At 36.9% G+C, this 22,013-nt stretch overlaps 1 protein-coding gene across 4 annotated transcripts in view; it reads right to left on the reverse strand.

Moving 5' to 3' along the window:
• The window catches only part of SLC7A2 (solute carrier family 7 member 2), a 61,133-nt gene that overhangs the window by 31,714 nt on the left and 7,406 nt on the right, over positions 1 to 22,013 (reverse strand). Inside the window, exon 1 of one of the 4 annotated variants that reach the window (XM_015623860.1) lies at positions 7,832 to 7,930. The exons of 2 other annotated variants lie outside the window; for them this stretch is intronic. The gene's annotated coding sequence lies outside the window, so the exon portion shown is untranslated. Of the gene's footprint in view, positions 1 to 1,829; positions 2,005 to 7,831; positions 7,931 to 22,013 lie in introns of those variants that run through there. One more of the 4 variants, XM_015623857.1, reaches the window with a different exon arrangement.

Raw genomic sequence — 22,013 nt, forward strand, 5'->3', positions numbered from 1 at the left:
GCCCATGTGACATGCAGCAATGAATGCTCTTGTGACTCCATGCCCTTCACCTTAGCAATTTCAATGTTGCAGAAACACAGCATTTTTAAAGGAATTATTTCTCCCTCCCTCCAGATAATATTTCATTTGGAAAAAATACTCTGGCAGATCTTGTTCTCAGACCACTAAGGAATTTCCAAGACTCTTGTTATTCAAATGGCATCTCAGACTGTTTTGTTTCTCTGCCATCTGGGACACTAAGTCCTGAAAATTGTACAGCCATTTACTGCAGAGGGCAGTAAGTGATACTATGTTTTTTCTTTGCTGAGAAGAAATCCTTATGGCAAAATAGGAGGAGTTTTTCTGCTTCTGATTTCTGCTTCTTGGAGAGAGGAAGGCTAGTTCTTGCTAGCCACAAGCCAGTAAAAGACATTTGCTCTGATAGAAACTCAGTCTTACTTCTTTAGCCTTTAGAAACTGGAGCACAACAAAAGACAAAGTTCAATATACAAACTTTGTGTCTGTAGAGGGGAAAAAAAAACACCTCACGTGCACGGCAAACTTCTTTTTCTAAGTATATCCATCCTAACATGGACTTGGCAAACACACGTTCTTTTACAACAACAATATTTAAATCTGCTTTGACTGCTTCACAGTCATATAAAATCTACCATTTCTGCAAATTATTTTTCATGTAATAATAAACTAACCTAGCCTCCTATTACACACAAAACTCAAAAAGTATGTGGACATTGGAGCAAAAAAAAAAGGTAACTTACATAATGTGCCAATGATTTTATTTCCAATAAAATAAAATTTTAATTTAATTGTCTCATACATGTTTTAATTTAGTACACATTAAACCCAACCTACACGGGGAAAATCCAAAGTTTTGCTCCAGTTGCCATTCAACTTTTCTCACAAAATTTTCCATTAAAAATTCTAATAAAAATCTCACATGGAAAGCAAATGTTATAAATCAATATGAAACCTCTGAAAGTTTTAATACTGCTTTGAGATTTATGTTTAATGATTTTTGAAACCAAAATAAGATAAAGATATTTTATTCAAAACTATTCTGTTGAGCTAGTATTATGCAACATACTGTTAATTTTAGATGCAGTAGTTAAACATTTTAAACTGCATACCAATTAAGAATAAAATACTCCAATCAGTTTGTAACATATTGAATATATACTATTGAATATATACTAGCTAATACAGATTAATTTAGCATCTTTTTTTCAGCCTCATTTTTCCTGAAAAACCTGTAAAAGTTTATGAAAATTTTTTCCTATTATGTACATGTAACCTTATTCAAAATAGCAGTATTACATTTATTAGATCTTGTGAAATAAGACACAGGTAGAAAATTAAAAGAATTCAGAGACGAAGCAAAACTAGATACAGTCTATGATGTGCATATGTGTATACATATGCACAGAAAATGCATTATTTTAGTACAAGTGTCCTAAAGGTTCCTGTAGTGCCTGAGACTTTCACAAAACTCTTAACGGCTTGAAATATTTAAAGTAGAATATTTCAATAATAAACCTTAAAATTAGAAAGCAGCACCTGTAAAAGAAGTATAAGATGCATAAAAGGGAAAAGCAAAGAAAGTTTTATCGTTCAAAAGCAGAAACACCTTCTAGTCAGATTGGGAAGGAAAACATAACTACATCTTCTATATATTAACATTGAATTTTTACTTCACCGAAGACAGAAACGTAAACAAACTGCACACCATGGCTCTTGCTACTCCAACAGCACATAATTTAAAGGCAAGGTTTCCTAAAATAACCCAGGTTGCTTTCAGGTTACTTCTTTCAGCAGTAAACCTCATTACTAACCTGATTCAGAGCAACTTCTGCTAGGTAAATTTCTTCTCCTCTTACTCAGTCCTGAACTCCTGCTGCCATAAATGGAAGAGTAATGACATAAAGTGTTTTTATTAAAAGACTTGCTTTAAAAAGCCAGCTCCAGGTGGTGTGGGGACGCTCGGAGGGGGTGGAGACTTCGCACGACCAGGTGATTGGAGGGCTGCGAGCCGGCCAGGTATTTATCAAGCAAGCAGGCAAACAAGCAGGGAGAGAGGGTCTTGCTGGTGTTCAGATAAACAATATCTACTGTTTTCATGACAGAAAACAACTTAAATGCCAATTCCTTGACTCGATCTTCTCGAGTGTGGCCCGGCTAGCTCAGTGATGAGGTTTCTCCTCACTCGAGTTTCGAGCCAGCATATATTTGTGAGATTCACTGATTTTCTTCAAGAATTCAAGTCTATAGAGCGAGTAAAGAAATCAGGGGGGGACTCTCTCTCTGGTTTGCATTCCACAGTTTATTTCTGTGAAGGGGAATCCAAAGGACGAGAGACCCAGGATTTGAGGTCTGGGGGGGGGTCTCTTTTAACAGGATTTCTTGGAGGGAGGGAACATCAGAGAAAGAACCAATTATTTTCTCAGTTAGTACATCTTACAAACTTTCTACAAATCAAGGTTACACACACCAAGATAAGAAATAACAGATACCAACTTCTTCAAATGCCCACAAAAGTGTAAGAGTATTCTCTACGAAGGGGCAGAGGAGGAGAGAGGGGGCCTGGTTTCCTGGCAACACAGGGGGGAAAGAAAGGGAAGGGAAGGTAAGCATGCCCTCTCAGCTTCCATAGTTTAGAGACATTCTGGGACAGGAAAATAGAGTTACAAACTTCCGTGTTGGAAAGAAGGGTTCTCTTCTCCCAGCCCCGTGCTTTCCTGGGCTAGAGAAACTTCAAGCAGCTGGAAATGCCAGCAGGGTCTTCTCTTTACTCTCTCCGGCCTCTCGCCGTGGGGCTGAGGAGAGAAACTTCAGTAACCATGGTAACTTGACACCAGGTAAACAGGGGAAAGAAAAACTGGGGGGGGCGGTGTGTGGAAATAACAACTAAAAGATGGGAAAAAATACATTTCAAGCTATCAACTACAACAATTCCTGAATTTAAACACACCTGTGTCAGGGAAACTATTCAGACATCCTGAAGGAAATGTATGGGAAAATCCCACTGTGATACCAAGCAAAGTCCTTCCATTGCCCGTGTGAAAAACAGTTTTTGAAGCATATTGAAGGATGCTTTGCAATGTTTTGAGACTGGAGTAAATTTTAGAAGAATATAATTTCAAAAGTATTGCTATGGCTAGAAGTAACACAGAAGGCAATATATTTACAGAGATGGGTTAGAGCCCATTCTGTTGAACTGGGGTAGGTGTACCATAGATTATATTCTCCTTTATATGACTTGAAATGAAAAATGCTGATGACTGGACTTAGAACAAGCCAAACCTTCCTGTGACACAATGAATAAATAAACCTCAGCTTCTTAAAAATTAGCTTCCAGAATAAACCAAACTCCTATGTATAATTTACAGCTGTATTTTTATTACTTCCAGTGGCGGACAACCCCGCTCCAAACATGTAGTAGTATTCCCAGCCAGTATTATTCACAGGATATTGTTTCCTTCTAAATACTCATGTTTCCATCTCTTTATTTTTGTTCAGCTAACATAAGATATACCTTGCAGAGAGAAGTGCTATGCTTCTCATCATTTAAAGGTCTTTCCGAGCAAAATAGGTAGAAAAACACATTGTGTGGTAGCCCGCTGCAACTTTCTCTCAGCTTTTACTTTTGCTGTTGTGTAAAGTCTGCCAGTGCTCCAGAAGCAGAGAAAGTTCCTCCTTTTAGCTTCATGAATAGCCCTACTTTCTGCATCCACATGTAAGGAAAGAATACAAGCTCTCCTCAGCTTTCCCAGATCCAAGGAGAAATGCATCCAATAAACTGCGCTCCACAAAGATGGACTATGTTTCAAGACCAGCTTACATTACCCAAGGCAATCATCTTTTTACAGGCAAAAACATATTAAGAGAAAAGGTCTTTTTTGCTGTAGGTCTGCTGATGACAATGTTAATGCTTCTCCTCATGTTGATCTCATCCTTGTTAAAGATGAACTTTATCTCTTTTGCAGTTAATACACAGTCAGAAGATAGAAACAAGAAGTTATGCTACAGGTTAGGTTTCTTGTGCAGAAATGCATGACAACCACTTTTAAGGAACATCAATCTGACCTGTGACAATATCTAGGCATTTTTTTACTAAACTAGCCCTCTCTAAATAGTCCATGAATGACTCAAGAATTACTCAGATGGCTCTTGAATATCTCCAGTGAAGAAGACTCCAAACCTCTAAGAGCAATCTGTGACAGTGCTCTGGTCACTTGCACAGTAAAGAAGTTCTTCCTCACATTTAGCTAGAACTTCCTGTGCATTGTTTTCTGCCCACTGCTTCCTGTTTTGTTGCTTATCTCCTGTCTGTGATAACAATTCATCCCTGGTAGCACCAGTACACTTATGGATCCATACAATGACAGGGCTGGGCTGCTTTTGTTTGTCTGACTTTCTAAAACTTAATCCTGAGAACAGCAGCACACAGAAGCTACACTGCTAAAGGCATTCAAACCTAGAACCCTCCTGGCTCCCAGTCAAGAGGCAGGGAGCATGCTGCCTGGTGAAATAAAATGGCTTTCATCTGTCCCACCTCAATCTAATGCACTGTGGGGTAGATCAGTATACCCTCATCACGCAGTGTTTGGATCAAAGTTCCTATGGACAGACACTCATCACGCAGTTTTGGGTGTGTTTTCAGTGACACATGCTTGAAACTTCAAGAAGACCACGCTGTGACCCAGCAAAGGCCATTTTTGTAGATTCAGCTGACAGGTGTATTTGTTTGGCTGAGGGTGTGTGACGAAGATGTTCATACAGGGCTGGATCTTGTGGGGGATCAGTGAGGGATGCCAGATGTGGTGCTCTTTGGACAGTTTGGTTGTATGCTATACAGGTAGCTGCCACCAGACAAGACTGAGCAGACAGAAAGCTGTCTGGTGGCAGCTACCTGTATAGCATACCCAGCTTCCCTCTCAGAGGATATTCTTGTTTCTCTCCAGGAAAGAGCTGTGGTAGACCCACTTTGTGGCTCACAGTTTGTTTCCCGTTACAAATCCAGCTGTTCTTGGATCAACAACATTAAGTGCTGATGTTAGAAACCTTTCTGCTCCTTAGGAACTATATCACTTGGATTAATATAAAGAGCCTCATCCAAGACTTCTCTGATTTACAAACCCCAAGGACTTTTGTAGCACATTCTTTCCATTAAAAATTTGATCAGGAATTCTCTTCTTGCCAGGAAGCAGTTGGCCACATTAGAGGGAATGAACTGAAGGACAAAATTATTTTATCTTATTTTCCTATGGAAGGCTTCTTTTAAGACCTTCCCTTAGAGTATCAAGAGTATGAACATATTTTTATACAGTTACACAGAAATCCATGCTCAGGGGATTTTAATTTTACCAAAAAAAAAAACTGCAAGCCAATAATTTTGAAACTCTTGCACAAAGTGAAACAGTGGTCTACAGATGCTTTCAAAGTGATTAAAAGCTGCTCTGTTATTGACTCTGACTTGTCTCAGAGGCACATCCTCACAGCTACGGGCCAAAAATCTGTGGAGTTTTACATAACTGGAGGCATTAACTGTGCACATGCATATCCATGTGCTTGCCCATATAACTGACCAAAGTTAAAAATGAACAGAAGTGCTTGCTGGCCTAGGCCTAGGCCTTAGTGAACCATAGCAATCCCACCACTTTGCAACCAACCGTAATGAGCTCAACTTTTGTCATGTACAATGAAAAAGAAACACATGTTTTGTACACTTTGTGCAGCTCTGATGCGTTATGAGAAGATGGACCGGTACTCATAAAAGGATTCATCAAGTAGCCAGCAAGAATCTTTTCCAGATAAAGTAATGACATTTTAGTGGTTCTGACCTGTGGTTCTGAGATTAAAAATCCAGTGCAATCTGTGTGCTAATCTACACAAGATGATCATAAACATTTGAGAGAGAAATAATCTTTATAAAGCTCAATAGTACTGTAGGCTGTGTCTATAATGTTATAAAAGGATCATTTCTGAAGAGAATAAATTACAAATCAATACTTTTAAAGGATTTCCTATTTATTAAAATAAAAATATTTTAGATTGCTTCTCACGGTTTAACAAATTACTGAAACTAGTTCCTACAAAATATTATACAGATTAAAATAAAATTATCACTTACCAAGTCCCTCTATTTTTCTTTAATATTTTTTTTTCAGTTTGTAGTTAGGAAAATACCTCAAATCCTGAACTTCTGTAAAAGAAATTTAATACAACCTATAAAAAATAATCACATACTACTAGACTAAGGCAGGCAGGAAGAATAAACCTGAAATCCTGTATCATTTTGTATGTAGCAAGAAGAAGGGCTATGTTAGCACAAATTCCAATTAGTTATTTTGATCCAGGAATGAGTAAATTAACCTAATTTTAAGCATGTCCGAAACAGCTACTAGCTGCCATTTGCTGAATTCCTAATATTCCCAGGGGTCTAAAGGAAATTTTTGAGATGCTGACTCACAGTGCCGTCCCTAAGTCTAAAATCAGATTTTTCAAGAAGAAAAGTAACTATTTAAAGACATACTAGCTATAAAAAAAAATCCACACATACTTTTTTGGCTTTGAATACAGGATAAATATAGATAGGAAACTTAGTTTTAAAATGTTGTAATATATACAAAGAAGAACCAAGAAAATCAAAGTTAAAACTAAGACTTGATCTTTAATTCAAAATAAACCATGATGCTATGTCTTGCCAAAACTGAAATGATTCTGTTTTGCATCTCCCTGGACACCTGGGAAAGGTGTGTCAGATGCAGCTCCACACTGCAGCTTGGGAAGGAGCAGGAGAAAGCACCACCAGCCAGCTGAAGTGTGAGTACACTTCTCCCTCAGAGGCAGAAAGTTACAAATGGGCTTTCAATATGAGCAGGAGAAAGATCTACCAGAAAACAAACTATTAAGTGGATATTTTTAGGTGGATTTTTTGTGGCATAAGCTACTGCATAACATTCTGCTTTTTTTATAAGCTTATTTGAACTTAAAACATATTGGACTGAAGCAAATGTTAAAACAAAAGTATTCAATTTCTGACAACAGTCCATGCTTGAAACAAATGTGCAATTTCACATCTAAAGGTCTGTCTAATTTTCTCTGTAAAGTTGTCTATGTAAGTCTAATTTCCTTTGAAAATTAGGTACATTTCATAGAAATCATCCCAACCTATGTAAATTCAACTGACATTTAAAAGTAGTACTTAATGTTAAAAAAGACAAAACACCAAGCTTTTTTACCCAAATAATGAGGTTCTGGCTTATTAACTATTAAAAGCTGTATTGTCACATATGGAGATAATAGGTTTTTAGTTGTTTTGAATGTGCTTCATTTACAGCTTCTCAAGGCCATCCTGTTCTAGTTATCACTTTCTTCACTACCTGAATTTACTGAAAGTTTATTTCCCAGTCCTTCTATAATACAGGACTTCCTTTGACTCACTGTTTTTTACCTCAGCCAATCAATCTCTTTCCTCAGTTTACTTGGATTTTTTTATTGCTGGATTATTTGTGAGGGGTTTGGGAGGGTTGGTTTGTTTTTGTTGTTTTTTTGGGAGGATGGGTTTTTTTGTTTGGTTGGGTTTTTCTTGAGTTTTTTTGTTTTGTTTTTAAATTTTCCAGCTGGAAAGGCTAAAAATTATCCTTTTCCCTGTATCAAAGAGGAAAATCTTTCCTCTTACTATTCATAATGAACATTTTTTTTCCCATAAAAAACAATTTCATCCAGAAAATTTATATTAACTCCATTTCTACTTAACAATCATTTTCCTTTCTGGATAATGATATGAAGGTCACTTTTTTCACTTAGTTTTTTAATCAGTAACAGGCTTTACCTTTCACCCCACGTTTTCAGCCTCTTGTGTAAGACACAAGCAAAAGCCTCTCAGAAAGTAACATGAGATCAATTCCATGTATTCTGTTGTGTTGAAAACCTGACAGAAACAAAAAAAAACAAAACAACAAACCCCTGAAAAACTTGTAGAGATGTATTTACAAATGCAGTCCTAGGATATATTTTTTTGGTGATAATAGGAAAGATATGCAATGACTAGAAGATCAAAATTAAGTCCCAAACATTTCCCTGCTGAAAATTGTACTGATTTGCACAAAAGCTGGTGATTCTCTAAAAGGGACTTAGACACTGATTTTAAAGCAGAAATAGTGAGAATCCTTTCACTTGCATAAACTCCTGAGGTGGCCTCTAAAATGCCTATAAAATATGTATTTTTTAAATGGCTTTGCCTGTGTGCTCCTGTGTGGTTCCACAGAGGAGTTGAAAGGCCCAAAAACTGTTTTCATGGTGCAAGAGTGGAAATTAAGCAAAGAAGTAATGATTAACCTCATTTCTCTTTCCTCCCTTCCCAGCTTCAGCTGGCTGGTTTGATGGCTCAGACAGCACCAGCTCCAGAGGTTTCTACTCCACTGGGGTTGTCCAGTCCCATCCCTCTCAGCCCATCTGACCAGAGCACCATACACTAATGGGCTCCAGTGGGTCTTTTTGTTTTAAAACGCTATGCAATTAATATTCTGCACTGAGTCACTGAAAACTGTTTAAAGTAACTCTGTTTTATATATGTAAAAAAGTGGCATCGCCCCCTATTTTCTGTGGGGGCCAGGAAAGGAAGAAGAGTGAGCGGAGAAGAAAGTCGAACGTATCTAATTTAAGACTAAAAGAAATCACAGATTATTCCAGAAACAGCCTCACTAACCAAAATATTATGAGGCATGGGAAGGAATGGAATTCGTATTACACATCTTACTTGTTTCTGTAGGAGTTTTTAAGGCATATGGAAAATATGTTATCTCAAACAGATTACAAAAACCCAACAAAAAAATATGTATAATCAAGGTGTATATTTCTCATAATGGAACATCTAAAATGAAGCATGTTTTAATTATCTGCCAATTTTAAGAGTTTAAAAAAGTTATGTTTGCTTTCACTTGCTTATAGAAATCCAAGAATTAGATGCACATTATTTATATTCCATATTTCTTTTATCTTCAGGGCATTAAGAATTAATTTAAAAGATTCTTGCATAAAAGCTTTGAAAAATCTCCTTTGCAACCAAATATTACCAGGAAATAATGGCAAAGTATTTAAATTAGGATTCTTCACTACATCTGTACTGGACTTCAAATATTAAATCAGAGAAGCACTTTTGTGCCATTCAAATGTGAAAATGGTACTGTGATGTGCCCAGCACCATTGCTACACATAGCACACACCAGACACAACATGTCTGCTAAGTGCAGTGCTGTGATTTATTTTAGGTTTATACATCAGAACAACACAAAACAACATAAACAGGAACGGCTATTTCACACGATATAAATAAGCTGCACCTGCAGTGCTTAATCCCAGAAGCATTAAACAGCATTCTGTGGTCTGAAGTAACTGCTGTTAAGACCACCTCTTTTAAGATTCCTTGCAGGTACTTGCTGCACCCTGCAAAATCAAACACCACTTATTTCAAATATGAAATCCCCAGAAAAATAAGTCCCTGCAAAGTCACTAGAGCAATCCTGTTACAGAGAACTAACCTTTGACATTAAATGTGGACGCTCTAGACAGACAGTCTCAATATATATTGTACATATCAAGATCATATAAATCCAAACATCTAACATGATTTATAACTGAGATAACTAATGCCAGAGCATTCCCTTTTCATTCTTGGCTTTAAATAGTGCCACTACATTTAATGCTTCAGGAACAGAGTTTGAAGAACATTGCAACCTTCAACTGGGTAATTTTTTGGAAAGAGTTTCAAATTTGTCAGTATTTTTAAGCAAATCAATAAACAGCTTGACTGCATGTAACAGCTCACAAGTAGAACAATGACTAAGACTTCAAAATACAGCAACAACCAGTACTGACCTCGATAGTTGCCCACTGAGGTGCTGCTCACAGATTTCCAGCGGGGTTAGCAATAGGTACAGCAAGTGACCCTAACCATACTTTACAGAGAGTCTAGACAGGCTGCAGAGCTCCATGATGTAACAGAGCACTGCAGTCAGCAAAGCCCTGTTCAGCATCTTCTGAGGATACATCAAAAACCCTCTGTGAACTTCCCTTAAGAAAGAAGTATTCTTTTTGTATTTTAATCAGTTGTTTTAATCGATTGCATAACTATGATGAAGACGTGATTTCAGATCCATGTAACATGTAAGGACTGAAACACTGGCAATCTGCCTGAAGAAACCAGACCTTCTCTTGGAATAAGTCCAAGTTCAGCAATAACAGGAGAATCATTTCAGCAGAGCATTGAAGAAGCACACGTGCTGGATCATAAAGCAATGAGTATTCTATAAATAATAAGTAACATATAGAATAACACAAACATTTGAGAGAAAATCCAACTCAGGTGTGCATGTGTGTTTCTGTACTCCCAGCCAGCACAACAGTTCTTTCCTTGCAACGTTATCTTCAATATAAATCGTCAGGAGGTATTGAAAAAGCCAACAGTTTAGCAGTTCCATAGTTTTTCCAGGACACAGCTCTGCTTATAAAAATCAAAAGTCATTTGAGCATAAATTGCATTTACTGTGCCTATGAAGTTACTTCATTGACTACCAAATAGCCCAGAGGAACAAACCGTATGAATGCTGACTGCAGTAATGTACTTGCAGTACTAACTGATGATGCACCAGTTAAATACTAGTAAATGTGTTTCCAGGTTAATTTGTGTGACATAGCAAACAGGAAATTGGTGGGACAGGTATTACTTCTCCTACTTGAAGATCGAGTGAAATACAATTTTCCAATTTTATTTTGTTGCAGCAGCAGAAGGCCCATAAATGTATAACATTTTATTCTATCTTCAGCAAACACAGAGCATCTCAACAAACATTCTATACCACCTCCTCACCTCAGGAACTTTCTTTCCTTGCCATATCCAATGATTCTGAATGGCATGACCAACTTCTGACTGAAAAGGTCAGGGGATATCACACAGATCATAAAACATCCACTTCTAAGATGTACTGAACAAAAGCAATAGAGACAAATATATTTGCTTAAGGAAAACCACTCCAAATGCACAAATCAGGCCCTCAAAAGTCCAGACAATGAGTAGCTGTCACCAAGGAGGTATTCTTCCACATATGTTATGTGTACATGGCTCTGTGTGTATTCATGAGTGGAAACTATATTATTTCTCAGTTCCTACTATGCAAAAAGATACTGTTATTATAGCTGGATTGCAATTTTGGACTAAAAGTGTTCTGCTTGCTCCCTTTCTTCTCATGACTCTGGAGGCAACGACAGCAAATTGAATTCCGGCTACCTGTGTGAGCAGAGGCTGGGTCTGGACACAACCCATTACTTATTCACCCCAGGGGAAAAAGAAGGCCAGGATAGGGTCAAACCCAGAGAACGAGCTCCTAGTTTAAAATGCAATGGTCTAGGAAATTACAGACAGGAAAGATGAGACATCTCATTTTAGCAGCTACTAGCAGAAAGCTTCTGACATCAGGTATCTTGTTTCATAGAGTAACTAGAACACACAGAACCCGTTTGGGGTAAAATATTGAATGGAAAATGTCATAGAAATTACTTCTGAATTTCAAAATGCCACCACTTCCCTTACTAGTACTAGATGGAATTTTTCACCAACCTGCTGATTTTTATTGAACCTGATCATTGGTTAGTACCACCTGTAAATGATACACGTTTTCATAGTGTAAAAAATTTGGCATGAAGAGTAAGTACACATTTCTCGTGGAAACACTATAAAAACATGAAGCTTCAATTGTTCTACACCAGTAACAGATACTCAGAAATTCATTCTGTCACATAAAATTATTATAATCAATGTCAAATCCTTCAGGCCTAATGTAAAAAAAAAAAAAAGTTAGCTAGTTTAAATGGTAATCAACATGTCAGCAAGAATACCTTGGCTAAGATCCTTTCTCACCTATGCATTGCTTTGTTGGCCTTCAGGAAATGGCACTTTGGCATGCATTTGTCAAACTATTGCTCTTTATTTCTGTCCCTAGAAACTTAGCCAGCAATGCACATGCATATCTCATGCATCTCAATTTCCAGCAGCTGAAGAGGCTTAAGAAGAACCAAATGTTCCCTGTGAACAGACTCCCATAACTTCCAGCTACTTTCTTTTATTTCTCTTTAATTTTGACCTTTTTCCACATTTCACATACATCCTAGGTTCAACTTTTCATTATTTTCTGCCTATTTCAATCATGATTCATCAGACAGGAAAATACTACGATACAGTAATTGCTCCAGTATGAAAATATTCTTCAAAATATTTAAAATTGCTTCTAGTATTCTACAGTAAGAATTGTTTGTTTTGGCTCAAAAAGAACCCTAACATAATTCTAATCTTCAGAAGAAAAACAATTTAGAAATACTTTGATGATAACAGAAGGAAAATCACTGCTATTCTTCACAGAAGAATATTTCAGCAGATCATCACAGCATTTCTCCACAGAAATCTAAAAATAGTAAGTCAAAAGACCAAAATACCTCCAGTTTTACAAACTTTATGTAGCCTTCTGAAACAAACCATCCAGAGTTCAACATCTTTTAATGAACTACCTAAAACATGATCTATCAATTTTTTGGTAAAGAGGGGGGAAAAAAGAAAAAAAAATCAGCAATTATTAGTCCGTGGACTAGTAATGATGATCCATTAGTAACAACACGACTCCTTCAGGTTATTTGGTCTGAGATAGTAAATCATTTTGAAAAAAATGTCCTTGCTAAATGTTATCAATCTGGTACAGTTTAAAAGACCAATAAAATGCTCTTATTGAAGTAAAAAAATAGGATGGAAGTTTGGAAATCCAATACAAGTAGTCTGTGTCTATATAAACGGATATGAAGGAGAAAAAGCTCCTTGCAGTTTTCTGGATTAATAGCAGCTATGTACTTCCTTGCAAATTTTCAGTGGTGCACAAATTTGACATGCTTTTTGCTGCTAGCCTAATTTAGTTTTAGAAATCTATTATTATATACACAGCAGAATTTCTGCCTAGAACAAATGATAATAATCAACCTTGAGGATAATCCAGGTGACTCACCTGGAATTAATTGTCCTTTTCTTCTGATTTAGGCAGAGTTTTATTCCCTGAAGTCTAACTTCCTCTCTATTTCTAAACTCTGAAGGCACAAAACTTAAAAAAATAAAACAAAAATCAATTAAATCTGATGCTCTGCTTCAGTGCTGCAGGTATTTATGGAAACTGCTATAGCAGCCTGCCTGTTGTGTACAAAACACCTGCAATTACTTTACCTCTAAATGATGGTAGGTGTTTTGACTCCTCATGTGTAACTCTGCAGAAGCACAAGCGGCCATCCAACCTCACCCTGATTATCCCTAAAGATTAACTGGATGATGACTCTCTATGGTCTCTTGCTGATGTAATGTTGAGAGAAATTTCTGAAAATTGAGAGCACAAATCTGAAAAATAAAAATGCTGTTCTTCCAGCCATGCATCATAGACAGGTATTTCTTCTAAAATCTTCAAGACAGCTTATTCTACATGTTGACTATTAGCTAGGTAATGTCCTGAGAAGGAAGGCTAAAACTTCACAAGGATACAGATGGACACATTCACTTACTCTGCAATTCCCAAGAGTTACAAAGAGAAATGAGAAAAAAAAAAAAACCAAAACAAACTCCCAATCATTACAACTGATCAATTCTCTTCAAAAGAGGCCTTAAAATACTGGGTTTTTTCTGCTGGGAATTACAAAACCCACCACAAACAGCAGACAACTGTGTGATGGCCAGACATACTTCTGAAAGGGTGTTCAGGGCAGGCCAACAGCAAATGGATGAATTGTCCAGAGCAGAAAAAATGGGTTTACTCTTGAAAGATATTGGTGGACTTTGCACTGGACTGCAATAATTTATATGAAACTGGTGACAGCTATTAGGCCAAAACAAGAGAAAACAAGAAAAAAACTGTAGAGCCATTGAGCAAGATCAAACAGATCAAAGACAGCTACTCCTTCAGAAAAAAAATACTAGTTGTTTTTTTTTTTTAATTTATAACTTTGCTCTCTGCTGATAGTTGTATGAGTGTGTGACATTAGAAATTTTGTCATGATCTAGACATAAATCATCCAAAAGAGCAGAAAATGCATCTGAGAAAGCAGATACTTTACTATTTCATGCCTATCAGCATAAAATATGTCCTGGAATAAACAACGTGATGACATGCCATGACTTAGCCAAGAATCAAAGCAATTTCATGTTTCCTTTCATTCTACATGCTCCTAATTCTATAATGCAAACTCTGAAAAAAACAAACCTCTCAGAAAGCTATTTCACATGATTGAAGTTATGTTCTGCTAACAAGGTCTCTTCAAAGACAACACACAAACAGAGCATGAAAATACCATTCAGCTGGGGAAATTGTTAAAACTATGAGTCTGGCTCTTCCTAAACTTAGCTTAATTTATTCACATTGCTTCTTTTCTTCTCCCCTTCCTTCCACAAAAGAAAAAAGACCAAAGAATATAATGTTCACAGTTGTAACTGCTTGGAAGTAAAACAAAACACATTCGTTAGAGCTTGTGTAAAAGTGAGGAGATGGACTCAAAGCGAATGTAAGTTGTGTTCAGAGGATTTCTTTCTTCAAAATTTATCAAACTGAGTATATGGCACACAAAGAAAGCACAAGTAACAATCACATGCTGGATCAAAGGCTATTTGAAAAGTGTGATCAAAACCAGTTGAGAAGTCATGGATAAGGAGGAATGAATTTTGGAACATTATAAAAGATCAAAAAGAAGATACTGACCATAAAGATGATGATATTGCTACTTCCCCAAAATGAACTGAACATCTCCCTATGAATATAACTGGGTATTACATGGACTTCTGCTCTTCAGCTGGCCACAGCCACAAATTATTCCTTATTACATCCATGCTTTATACAATTTAGCAATGGCCAGACAGCCAAAATTATTATGCAACAGACTGCCCACTCTGATGGGAAATATTTTTAACACTTAGATTAACAGAAAATCTTCTTAAAAAGAGAAAAAAATAAGAAAAATAGAAAGACTGAGGAAGAAGAAGAAGAAAAAAGGTTGGGCTGTATCTAACAAGGAATTTTCTGTCAGCTTTACAGATTTTAAGCAGAGTTTTGTATTATAGCTAACAGTAAAATGACTTGGTGACCCCATTTATTTGGATAATTCTTGAGGTTGATGTGATTCAAGTTCATGGAACTAATTTGTCTGGATAACAGCTTTACAAAGGTTCTGAAGAGTCTAGACATTTTCACTGTGGGAAAAAAAATTGCACAATCCATTTTATACAAACTTTACAAATAATATCCTGCAGTCATCCTGTTGTATTATAAATTGTACTTCTAAAGTCAACAGCAGATAAACTAAAGCATTTGAAAGTAGCTGTGTTTGTACAACACTGGAAGGTATCAAGGGAAATGGAAACTTGATGGAAAAGATGGGGGAAAAAAGGGAAATAGAAGTCTTCAACTATTATGCAAGAAATTATGTATCAAAGGAAAATCAGTATCTGCAGTTCTCTACACTCCACACAACTTATTTTTTAAGGCATGTGAAATTTTACCTATGATGATATGATTGATATGATACGATATGATGATATGAAAAGTAAGCTACTTTTCAAAGAACTGCTTAAGTGTGTTATTTCCTGTCTACATTGACTGAGGCTCAGGCAGAAGAAATGTAGGATCCATGAGAAGTTTGAGTACTATTTCTAGTAGTCTAGCACAACTTGACTAATTGGAGAAAGAAGAAAAAAGGAGGTGAGGGAAGAGCCAAATACTTTTTTTGAGTTGCACATCACTCACTCCCACTATAGCTATAACTTTAGCTTACAATTAGGTTTTAAAACTTACCTCTAACATACTTTGGCTTTACTCTACTGTGTCCTGCCAAGCCAATTTCAAAAAGTGGTTTAACTAGAACTTTTTCAAACACTTGCTGCCAAGATATGTAAGCTCCAGAACAGGAGGAAAAGGAAGAATCAGGATTTATTTCTTTTAAAAAGTAAAAGAAAATACTTAATTCTTTATGCTCGATCCAGAAATTCAAAAAAAGACTGAAATCTCTTCAATATTTGGGCTTTGTCATAAAAGCACTTGAATTTACCACAGATTGTTGCCACATGGCACAATTCTCTCTATAAATATACTTTGAGCCCTAGTTAGTGAAAGAAAAAAATTTTTCAACTCTGCTAAGACAAAAAATAGCTCTGCATTTTTTTTACTGCATCATACTGCAGTAATAGCTCAGAATCAAGGCCTTAGGGCTTAATCTAAAAAAAAATCAATAAGAGAAAAGTGGAGTTAATCAGTGAAATGTGCATGTGTTGGTGGGTTCATCTATCTTCCTATAGATGCACAATGAATACTCTTGACTATCAAAATACCAAGAAGCTCCAGTGTAGCTACTGGTCAAACAAGACCAAACAAGAATAAGAATGGAAACAGTTGGTACAGTTCATCTGCCAAACACATATGCAAGGTTTCTTTTGTTGGTGCTTTTTAGATTATTCAGATTCAACATTTTCCTTTACACTGCAAATGCAACACTTTCAAGCACTGTCTTTACACTTGTCTCTTTTTGGCAAAGCTTCATGGAGTGAATACTCCCTTTCTACATGGAGACACATTGCAAAGACAAGGGGGTACAGATTTAGCTGGATGGGGTGCTGGGCCATCTTGTCTAGACCGTGCTTTTGCTGAGAAAGTTTGTACCAGAAGATGCTTGATGTCCCTTCCAAACTGGTATTCTATGATTCTATGTTTCCATCAGTGGAAGATCCACAGTCAGTTTGAAATAAGAAATTCCCTTCTTTGGGTACTAAATTTTATGAGAACACATATGCACACCAAAAACAGTCCAGCCAAAAACCTTTAATTTGATTTAAACTTCATGTTGTCATACTTAGCTTAATTTGCATAGAATACCGCAAAGGTAGATAGAGATGAGATTAAATGTGCTGGAAAATATATATTTTTCTGACCATTACCACCAACAAAGAGTGAATATTTTTCTGACCATTACCACCAACAAAGAGTGAATGAATGCATCAGCCTCAGAACTTGGAGATCAAAGTGGGACTAGCTGCTGAACTGCCAGCAAAACAAGTTTTGAATTGGAATCAGAAAGAATGGGAGAGTCATGTATAACCACAGAAACCCCACTGATATCACAGAGCAACTGTCTGACTGCAGCATCTACAGGCAGAGCCAAGTTACCCTTAGTATGTTTACACTGGAATTTTTATATATGAAAATATGCTCAGATGTGTATGTTCAAAGATATTTTTCCTGTTATCCAGACAATTCACTGTGTCTTGGTTCACTTCATGGAACAATCCTGAGACATCCTTTTGTATGAAAAGAAATTTGGATATGTATTCCAGAACAGCAACCAAGTACACTCCAAGAGGTAATGGAAATTCAGCCTCTGGAACCAGACAAAAACTAACCTGAAATCCTCCCAACTGTCCCACACATAGCAAAATGTAAGTGGTGTGGTCAGTGAATCCACAGCATCAGAAGTTTTCCCCTACAGCTTCATTCCTGCAGAGCTGCACCAGTTACTGAAGTAGACACCGCCACTGCACACAGATAATACTGAAAGCTCAGGTGCTAAAGTTACAGGCTGGTCTGCAACCCACTTGAATACAAAGGTGCTTATCAGACAGTTAAGCTCTGTGATGCCATTGCTTCATCAGCAGCTATAGGATAGCTAGAACTAAAACCTCAAGCCAGCATTTCCACCAAAATTAGTGGTGTATCCTAACCAGATGCTCACTCCTGCATTCTTCCCTTGGGACAACATAAACATTTCTGTGGCTGCAAAAAACTGGGGAATGGAGACACAATAACACTGGGTAGGTACACAGTGAATTTTGAACCAGATTGGTTTCCTGATACAATTTACTACAGAACTGTACAAGTTCTTGTACCAGCACTGCTGCAGGGTACATATGGAGAAGGATTAACTACTGTAGGCAAATATTTTAAAAATATTTCAACTCTTTTTGGTGCAACCATAACTCTAAGTAAGAACAAGATTATTCTCAAGAAGGACCACAACAGTCTGAATGGCAAGATTAAAGTCTAGAATGTAACACTGCAGCAGTGCTGATGATGAATGACTCATAACAAAAATCTGACTCCATCACTGGTAGGAACACATGCAAAAGACAAATCCATTTTAAATAAACTTGGACAATTCAGTTTTTCAGTACACAGCATTACTGGTACATCTTAAGGGACTAGAGATTTTTAGAATGTAAGGTAACAAAAGTTACTTTAAGTCTTACTTCCATTCCAATTTCACTTCTGTGAAATTAATTTAATACCACACTCTGCACCCTGATGGGAAAGCCAAATGAATCTCTGACTATGAGTTACTTGATCTGAAATATAAAAAGCATATAAAGGATATTACAGAAATAACACAGATATTACTAGCTCTGCTTTATTTATAAGAAATTTATAAGTTCTATTTCAGCATGCCTTATTTTCAATGTGTGTACTCTTATTTCAGTGCAAACTGTAGGGAAAAGCGGCTAAGAAAGACAAGGACAGCAACCTACAGAGTTTGCATTTGTACAGAAGGGGTTTATTTACTTTCTTATTTCAGTCTTCTGTTTCCATGGTTTCTGGAGAAGACCATTATGAAAACTCATCCCCCCCACATGATGAGATGGTCTTAATACATTAACTTGGAATTCAAGTAGGAAGTACTGCTCATATACCTAAATCCATGAAAAGCAGACTTCTCCCCCATTCTTTCAGTTATAAATTTCTTATTGGTACTGTCCACCTCATTCACAAGGCTTAGTATATGCCATTTTAGCCCACAGTATATGCCTCAGTATATCAAAAGGGCTGTGGCAGGCATACAGGCAGTACCTTCTTCCCACCACCCAAAAGCAAGCTGGTACACTGTACAAGCCTGAAGACACACACAACCAACCACTCCTCATGGTGCAGCCTGGTGTAGGACCATATTCTGAAATATCAGTTTGAACACATGCTACATACTGTTTCACATTTTGCAACCTTGGGAGTGGGATTTAAACTCTATCATTTCTCTCTTCTTGTTATGAAGCATATCCCACTTCTCCATTTCTTGAAGGCTATTACAGTATAAAGTTTTGCCTCTTCAGGCAGGAAGATGTATTTCTGGTAATGGCTCCTATCTCAGAGTCTGTTCTCAGAACATTATCTTTCTCTTCTGCCCAGTAATTTACCCAATTTATCAGCAATATTGAACCAAACCAAATACATTTCAGGAGAATTGTATCAGTCACGAAAAATACTAATGTCAAGGACTGCAGTATTTCTGATGGGGAAATCCAAACTTTCCCTGCCTGGCCTTCCAGAATAGAAATCCATGGTAAAATATTCAGCCTTATGCAAGTTCCCTGTCTGATTCAGTTTCATATCAAGGGAAACAACTTCTACAGCCTATCCAATTCACAAATTTATTTCCCAGGCTAGTTTTGGGGAACTTACTTGTTGTGGTTCCTGAAACACTGCTTTCTAAGTTTGCTAAGAGAAATGCAAAAAAGTTATCCACACTCAAGCCAGCGGTCATGCTAGCTGTTCAGGAGAACAGGACAGAAGTAGCATTGTGAATAAAGTTGATTTATACCACCATTTCAGGTCCTCCTTCAGCCTTTGGATGTGTTTTCAGAGGGGTGTTTACTATCAAAGAAGATTCTACATATAGCACTTGGAAGTGTGTCTCCAACTGCTCCAACTTTCCCTTTCAACTCAGATGATGTTTTCCAGTTTGTAGTCTCCTCCAGCGAGGTGATGAAATTCAAAGTCACATATATCACATTCCCTGCTGTGTGTTTCCAGAGTCCTGTTTCCCTGAACATAGAAGGAAACAAAGTACCAGGAGAGCTTCTTCTCTTACAGTTCCAGGTTTCTTTCCAGCCACCCCAAGCTGCCCCTCCAGGGAACACTATGAGCAACATTCACATAATTCTGTTTTTCTGCTGCCTTTCTGCCATTTGCAAACAGATGCAATGAAGCCAACTCAGTGTCTGTATGCTATCAGCAATGCCTGTTATCAAATCTTTAGAAAGCATATGGAACACTGAAACCCACACTTCTATTAGCTAGTTTTCAGCCAAGCTAAAATACTGTATTTCACTGTTCTTTTATGAAGATTAAAGGAAGATACTTACTGCACTCACCATCCTATACAGAAGTAATTTGCACCAGCCATCACATAGCTGTTTGGACAAATATGCTGTAATATCGCCTATTTTCATGAAAAAGTGCAAGAAAATAATTTTGAAGAAAACAATTTTAAAAAGAAATTCTGGTAGCTTATAATAGTCTACTAATTAATGCAAATGAGAGTTGAGATAGTGTTTGGGATGAGGAGGGAAGAAGAAAGATATTTGCCACTTTGGTTATTTCACTGGCTCCTATGAAAATATTCTCTATTTATAATGCCAAATAGAGATCAGAATCACATCAAATATGCAATAGAGGAGCTAAAGTTATAGTAAAGATGTAACAGATTAAAAGTAGGAACTATCCAAAATCCTTCATTCAGAACCACTTCACATACAAGTCAGTCACCAAGCCAGTATAACTAAAAATACACTTGGTAAGTGATATCTTCTTGTTTGAAAAGTTATTTGTTTCTTTAGTTCAAGTCCAAAGGAACAAAACTATGGAACTGAACTCTACAGAACTTCTTTGTTGCAGGAAAAGAATGATTCTAAATGCCAAAACTTCAAAAGTTTGACAGATACCACAGTCATGGTCAAAGTGTTTCAACTAATGCTTTCTTCAGTGCCAAAGATAGTCTAAAAGGAAGTGAAGACAAAAATCAGAGGTTGTAAGGGAAATTACAGCATGTTTTACAGCTATGTGGAGCATGTTAAATTTCTTCCAATGGTGGAAAAATTGAAGCAGATCACACTACTCAGTCTGCTCCCTCCTCTGTGTCCCTTCCTTACTTGTGTCTGCACTGCCATGTGCATGGCCATTCCAGTTGGAATAGGGAACTGATCCTCAATCAAAAGTATCCCAAGAAAAAAGATTAATGTTTCCTAATCCAGTTCATTTCACAGAACCACAAGAAGCTGTGTAGGCAGAGAAGGGATGGTTGCAGGAGCAGGAACAAGAGATAGCAGCCTGGAAAACAACATAAGAGCTCCTTATGCTGACACAGCTTCACTAAGAAATGTACAAATTGTACCTATGAGCCCATCCAGGCCCAGAAAACTACTTGTTTCACAGAGCATAGTGGGTACATTTTAATTAATTTCAATGAAAGAGTGTAAACATTCACTTTACGTAATCATGAAGCTGACTTAATTTATTGTGTGTGAATAAAAATGCAACATAAACAGTATTTAACTGCAAATTCTGCTCATTTTGCATCTGGTTCATTGAACTAAGTGCAACCCATCTGTTACCATATAGGACAGAAAAGCTGTCAAATAGGGAAAAAAAAAACCCTCTTATTTATTACAACTCTAAAAATATTTGCTTAGACAACTAATGAAGTGCAGTATATAGGCAATTAAACACCACAGAAGACTTTTCAGAGTACTGGAAAACTGAATGAAGGTTTATAAATGTTTGTAATTGGGACAATTAAAAATACAAAGTGGGGTTATTAAGTCTGATGTTGAAACGAATTGCTTCAGAATAAGACACATGCATAAATTAAAAAAAATAATTAAAACAGTCTAATAAATTATTTCTAAGAGCTGGACATTGCATGGGAGACTGCAAAACATTGTGGACCGGACACTCAGAAGCACCGTTGCATGGATGAATAAATGTTGAGACAATTAAAACAGGTTTCTTTCACTTAGAGAAAGTACATCACAGATTTTTCCCTCTCAGTTTCTTCTCTCTCTACCATGCAAAATCCACACAATGAATCCCTCATTGCTCTAAGTCAGAACGCCTCATAGCAAATGATAAATTGCTACTGCACGGTATTTTTCAAAATCAGGCTTTACCATGATGACGAAAGTTGCATTTTCG

The sequence above is a fragment of the Parus major genome, chromosome 4 (assembly GCF_001522545.3).
Source record: "Parus major isolate Abel chromosome 4, Parus_major1.1, whole genome shotgun sequence".
Classification (NCBI taxonomy): Eukaryota; Metazoa; Chordata; class Aves; order Passeriformes; family Paridae; genus Parus; species Parus major.